Below are 7,929 nucleotides of genomic sequence, written 5' to 3'. Positions count from 1 at the left end.
TTGATGGTGAATTTTTCTATCATAGAACTTGACTCGATTAAATTTGCATACTAGGACAACGCGTAGTCACTTAAAATCACGTCATCTTTCATTTTTACTATACTTTTATAATGTACAATAAAATTGTATTTTATACATATATATATGAACATCGTGATTGATCGAATGTTATAGGTTTCAATGTTTTATTACTTTATGATTATTATAATTATAATTACTGTTCTATTTATTATACAATTCGTTATTAAATTATATATATATATAAATAATGCAATATTATTATATATTAAATTGTACAAATTATAAACTTTGTTTAAGAATGTTATAATATAAATAAATATATATAAACTGTCCGCGTAAGTTTAGTATTAAATTTAAACGTTTTTTTTTTTATACGAAATTATGTTAGAATTATATACAATTAAATAAATTAATATTCATATTATCTTGATTTTCTCAAACTATTATATATATATTTTGTACGTGCTAAAAAAATACCAATCGTGAAGAAATATCATAAAGAAGATGATTTTATAAAAATCATTTCTAATTAACTTTGTTATATATATATTATCTTTATAGAATCACTGTTACTCGATATCTAAAAAAGACTAAGAAAAACTATTTTTGAACGTCATACTACGTATGATTAACTGGATTCAGTACGTTTACAGTTAGGTAGCATTGACTGAACTATGTGCCCATTCCTCGCGTTCCTTGATTAGAGTCAGCTGCAACATTCTTTATATATATCTTATGCCACACCTACGTTCCTACCATTTGCACGGTTTTTTATTCTTTTTGTAAATTTTCCTTACTTTTTCTTTACCTCCACTTCTTTTCTCCTTCCTTTACTTAAATGTTCGTTTTAACGAATAAATCATATTCGCAATATATGCAAAAATAAATTAATACGACGATTAGAAATGGAAAACGAAAAAGGAACAAAAAAGCCGTGAAGAAATAAAAAGAAATAAATAAAAAAAAAAAGAAGAAAAAAAAGCAGCAAAATTCCAAGCGTCCTTTGAAGGATAGTGAGAAAAGGTAAGCAAGGACGATGGGTACTTTTTAAATCGCCGGTTTTACCAACGCACCGGACTTTTCGCATTCCACGGTGTAAAACTTGGCACGTACGTAGGTATATATACACACACACATAAATATATATGTATACACGTATACATACTTACGAAACGCGTGTACACGGGAGGTAAAAGAGGACGATGTAAATACCTCAGCCGTTAATTCGCTTCGAGTTTTGTAGGACACGGTAAGAAGGAGTGATAGAGAGGAAAACGAACCAGAGAAGGAGGAGGAAGAGGAGGAGGTGGTGGTGGTGGTGGTTGGTGGTACTTGTTGCATGTTGCACGTTCTTACTCACTGGCGTGGTACACGAAGTGTTACTCTAAACAGAATAACTTTCAATTCAATCTTTTCATAAGTTTAACAAAAAAAAAGAAAAAGAGGAAAAAACAATGTTTTTGATTAAATTAGAAATTACATTGCAATTAATGAAATCTTTTTTTCTTCATATTACTGACAACAAAATGTTCGTTGTTGTTAGTGTTGTTATTATATAAATGGTAATTTTGAAATTAATTTTTTATTCATTATCATACATAATGATATTGTATTTATGCCTTGGCTAATTAAATTTAATTATTTTCTACTTGGCATACGAGATCGAAAAGTAAACAACTATTTATATATATTTAAATATATTATATGTTTATTCGTAATGATGTGTAGTTTTTTAAAGTCGCTAACTTATGCGTCCTGTCTTATATTTCATCTTTTTTTTCTAAGCAAATTAGTTAGTTTATATCCAATGATTAATATTTGTTTGAATAATTAATCCAATATAATTTATATTAATTATTTAATTATATATTAAATGATTATATTTATAAGCACAACTTTGTCTCTATTTCCCTATCTTTTTTTTATCATATATAGAATAATTATAGTTACACCCAATATAAAGTATACCATAAATTTCACACACATACACACACAGAGTATAATATCACGTTTATATTAAATGTAAAACAAAATAAAAAAAAAAACAAAAAATATTTGTGTCAAATGAATCGACAGTTAATTTCACCGTGTCAAATGTTGTCTCTAATACGTCATTATACATTTAAGCATGAGAGAAATGCATGACACGAAAGAGACATAACTCAACCTAGAAAATAATATATTACGTTAAATATAAATTGTGAAATTATTCTCAAATTATCCTTATATGTATATACGAAATATACGTCGTATACGAAATAAGAAAATTCTCGTAAAAACGAAATGTCTGATTGTGTGTGAATTGATTGCAATTGATAAACAAAGTTAATTCTTTCATAAAAAAAAGATCATTCTACGCCGTTGCACGTAATTCCGATACATATTACGGTAAGACACATATACACCTGTATTCGTCGCGTTCTTTGGACGAATGCCTTCGAACGGTTCATCCAGGTCGATGCCCTGCCAAAACTTTGCCTAATCGTTATTGTATAATACTTAATCGTCTTTGTCATCGTTAACACGATTTCTTATTTCTTTTTTTATTCATTTCACAATAATTTACATATACGTAAAAAACAAGAATTAAATTAAATGTAATCACGTTTGCAAAATTTCATAATTAATTAATTTTCTTTCTTCTTCTTTTTTTTTTTTATTTTTTTTATTATTTTCCATAGCTTTTTTAGTTTTCTTTCTCGTAATTTGTTTTCAACAAGAACTGCAAAAATAATATTAGTCACAAAATACTTTGAATGCTATATCTTCGTGACTAATGTCATTCTAAAACACCTGAAAGTCACGTTTTTATCGTTTACTTAGAAACGACTACTTTAGGAACCCGATTATCTTGTTCTCTGGTGTACCTTCGGACGAAAGAAAGTCGCGAAAGTATGGTAACCAAATGGTGCTACGTGTTCGGTATTTGGTAAAGTATAAGTAGGTGCTAGTTCCTTCTTTATGAAATTGGGCAAGTAGTACTCTCAAGGACACTTATAAAAGAATTAAAATTCGAAATTCTTCATCGAAAACTATTTTTAATACTAACGTATCAATCAATGATTCAGAATCTTATCTATCATCAGATATGACTCACAATGACTAATTATTGTTTTAAACGCGATTACAATTACGCGAAATATATAATATTCATTGTACGTAACTATCGAATATATAAATTTTAACAAATAATTATTTTAATATAATAAAAAGAATTAAAAATTATTTAATAATATACAATTGTGGATACAATTAGATACGTCATTATACACAAATTCTGTTAGTTATATAGATAAAAAAAAAAAAAGTACTGTTTGATGATATGAAGATCGCATAAGAATCGAATGTTCCTTTTCTACTTACTAATTAATTGCATTAAAGAGCTTTTCACTTAAAAATAGGTCGAGTCAAAGAGATCATTAGCATAATGTGCATACGTAGACACGTAATGCATATATACGTAACTGTATGTATTAACGATATCACTTACGGTAAAATGGAAAAGACAAAAGTTAAGTTCGTGATAAACGTTGAAGTATCTTTTCACGAAGTTTAGCGAAACCAATTCTGATTGCAACAACACTGCGTCGGCGTAATATCGCGGTTTCGAGATTTTCTGGCTTGGTGAGCAAGCTAAGGATGATAGTTCCGTTTTATTTATGAACCCAACGTAACACAGAAGAGTCTCTTTCTTTCTTTCCTTCTTTCCTTCGTCTTCTTCTGCAATGAAGGTTCTCGCGTGCGACGAACGAGTTGCCGGGTTGAACGCCTCCCAAGAGCAACAGACCCGATAAGATGCTAACGGAATGTGCTTAGTTAGACATCAATGCATTTTATCGGTTAACCATACGTTTAGTCGTTTCATTTCTTTACGTTTAATTTTACTAACAATATACTCGATGATACTTATTTATTTTATTATATTATCATGATTTAAATGTAACTGTTAAAACGTGTATATTATATATATCGTAATATATTAATAATTAATCAAATTTGTGTTTAATTGTGATTTGAGATAAACTAACATTATAATATAATATATAATAATACTAACAATATATTCGATGATACTTATTTATTTTATTATATTATTATGATTTAAATGTAACTGTTAAATCGTGTAAATAAATATATCGTAATATATTAATAAATAATCAAATTTGTGTTTATTTGTAATTTGAGATAAACTAACATTATAATATAATATATAATAATACTAACAATATACTCGATGATACTTATTTATTTTATTATATTAYCATGATTTAAATGTAACTGTTAAATCGTGTAAATAAATATATTGTAATATATTAATAAATAATCAAATTTGTGTGTAATTGTGATTTGAGATATGTAAGCACAGTAATATAGATATAATTTAACTGTATATTATTACTGCAATTTGACAATATTTAGACATAAATCAACTTGAAACTAATTTCACTTATTAATTAATCTCTAATGTAAGTAAAACTTTTACTTATTAACTTTCTTAGATATGAACAAAATGTTTATACCTTTGTAACCCGAAAATAAATGCCGTATAAAATGTAAACTATAAAAAGTAATGATAAATTTTGTATAATTATAAATATTGCGAGAAACTTTCTCTAACTTTCCGATCATTTTCTTTTTGTTCTAATATTATTGATTTATCATCTAGAATGTTGTTAGTTTTGACGTTTCTTAAACAATATTCGATGATACCTATTTAATATTACTTCTATATAATAATTTAATAATCTTCGTAATTTAATACTACATGAAATAATTTAATTACTAATTACTAATTACGGAATACTTAATTTAATTTAATAATCTTCGTAATTTAATACTACATGAAATAATTTAATTACTAATTACTAATTACGGAATACTTAATTTAATTTAATAATCTTCGTAATTTAATACTACATGAAATAATTTAATTACTAATTACTAATTACGGAATACTTAATTTAATTTAATAATCTTCGTAATTTAATACTACATGAAATAATTTAATTACTAATTACTAATTACGGAATACTTAATTTAATTTAATAATCTTCGTAATTAAATATTACGTGAAATTTCCTAATTTTCCGATCATTTTATTTCGAATATTAAATTAATTCTTGATTAATTTGATCTTTAATTTTCAAAATAAATATAATACATATTTCCAATCATCTATTTCTTCCCCTATCTTTCTCTTCTTGTTAGGTAAGATTAGAGAGAGATAAAGAGAGAGAGAGAGAGAGAGCATTAAGATTGTATACCTTATTAAACAAAATCGTTTCGTGGCACATCTCCGGTCCAATTACGGCTTTCATTCAAGTTTTACCAAGAAAAAGAAATCCACTAGCCATCGATGTACCAAGAGTAATATAGAACAACAACTGCAACGATCTCGCTCAACGACCTTTCTTGTTCGTGCATTGATGTCTCTAAAACTTGTACGCCTACTTATGATCAACTAACTATAAGATCTTATAAAAGTGAACGCGTTTAGTTTCTAGAAAATCGTTTCTAACCAAATTCATTTTGATAACGAATTATCCCTCTCTCTCTCTCTTTTCTATTAATTTTCTATCCTTAAAATTTTTATTTATTTCTTTACAATACGGACCATTGATGTTAAGTTGCTATTCACGGAACTTTACGTAATCAGATGTTATTCATGATTATTATTCTATTCTAATCGAACATTCATCCTATTATGATGCGTTTTTCTTTTTGTACAAAGCTTAGAATTTTTTTAGTTTTTGTTTTTGTTTTTTTTTTCTGTTCTTTTTTTGGTTTTAAATAAACGTTAAATTATCATCTACAGTATCTAAGAATACTATAATTTGATGGGCGAGAGATCGTGATTTCTAAGAGATCGTGCACCTTCTTTCATGCAATATAAAGAACTGTTTCCGTCTCTCTTCTCTTGATCTTTTTTTATCTTTATATTTCTCTTTCGTTTCCTTTCTTTTGTCAAATAAGACACTCTCGAAGAAACCAAGCTATATACCCTCTATTCTATTGTTAATAACACGAATCTTTTCTAGCGTGCGCGAGAGCAAATCGCCATTGAAACCGAGTTTTCCGGCAGTTCGGCCCCGAACGACTACGTTCACGTCTCGCTTATTCTTGATCAATTATTTTTATTCTTTCTTGCTTGATATCACACGAATTTGGATGAAACATTACAAAATTACCGATAGAAAAATTAATTAGATTAAATTAAAAAAGTAATCCTAGTTAGTAACCGATTTATTACCGTCCAATTAATTAGAATAATAAACAAAAAAATGTAACCCAAGATAAACAAATCTTTGTATCTATCTTATAAAAGATATTCCATTAGTTACAATTGATTATTCACTTATTCCATATTAATAAATATAAAAGAAAATTTGATGCGAAGATTTATAAAATAATATTCGATTTATAACCGTCCAATTAATTAGAATAATAAACAAAAAAAATATACCCAAGATAAACAAATCTTTGTATCTATATCTATAAAAAGATATTCCATTAGTTATAATTCGTTATTCGCTTATTCCATATTAATAAATAGAAAAAAAAATTGATACAAAGATTTATAAAATAATATCCAATTTATAACTGTCCAATTAATTAGAATAATAAACAAAAAAAATATAACCCAAAATAAACAAATCTTGGTATCTATCTTATAGAAGATATTCCATTAGTTACAATGGATTATTCGCTTATTCCATATTAATAAATATAAATGAAAAAAGCTATATCCGAGAGAGAAGACTTATAAAAAATATCAGAATTGAACACTTCATCTAGCACATCCGCTAACATAAGACTATTATCGGTGTTATATTCATTCTTCTTCTTCTTCTTCTTCTTCAGGTAAGATCTCATTGGAAATCGAAAGCCTAAGTGCGTCTCGGTAATCTTCGGCCAAGAGACGAGTATAACCGAACTATACCGTCTTCTCCACCTTTTATGCTCGCCTACGTTCACGGCTCTTTCCTTTTTCCCTTCTAACCCGTCTCTTTCTTTCTTATTATTTCTTTATTTTCCATCTCTTTCTCGTTTCCTTGATGAAGGAGAGAAGAAGTAAGGCTCCCTCTTAGGTAGGTTAACTCACGCCGCCGTTCACCTGGACTCAAAGAGAGAGTTAGTAGTGAGCTCTTCAGTCTCGAAACGGTGGGCCGGAGAAAAGGAGCTCCGTGACCCTGAATTTATTCAAAAGCCCCCTTCTTTTTATTACACATTTTCTTTCTTTTTTATTCTTATTATTATTATCAATATCTTATAATTATTTATATTTATTTGGAAACGTGATTCCAATTATTTCACATTTCATTTACATAGTTTTCATTATATTTTCTTCGTATTACTTCCAAGACTTTCATTTCATCGTTTCTCGGTGTAAGCTTGCATTATATTCGTTTTACGTTTACCTTGATCGATACCAAAAGGGTGTATCCGTGAAACAACCTCGAGGTCCTTTTATCGTTTACACCAAACAACCTTGAATTTTTCTCTCTGACGACGGAATACAAGAAAGAAAAAAAAAAGGAAAAGAGAAAGAGAGAGAAAGAGAGAGAGAGACTCGGTTAGTGCAGTGACTCGATTCGTCGAGTGGATTCCATAGAAAGGATCCACGCTGGTGTGTATGTATTGTACATGTACCCAGGGAATAGATCGTCTCGTGGAACGTAGAGGAGAATACAAACGTAAGTTATTAATAAAATAGTATGATCTTTTATATATATATGTGTGTGTATGTCTGTGTTTATATACGTGTATTTCTTTGTGTTACACGTGCATGACAGATCATATATTTATATATTTATATATATATATATATATATATATATGTATAATATATCTTTAGAATTTTGTCGAACGCGTGACTGCATCTCGTAGGAATAAAGAATGAGAAGAGAA

Source organism: Polistes canadensis, unplaced genomic scaffold, assembly GCF_001313835.1.
Source record: "Polistes canadensis isolate GaletaPanama2010 unplaced genomic scaffold, ASM131383v1 scaffold_17, whole genome shotgun sequence".
Classification (NCBI taxonomy): Eukaryota; Metazoa; Arthropoda; class Insecta; order Hymenoptera; family Vespidae; genus Polistes; species Polistes canadensis.
The sequence above is the reverse complement of the archived record's forward strand: the minus strand, read 5'-3'. Positions refer to the sequence as shown.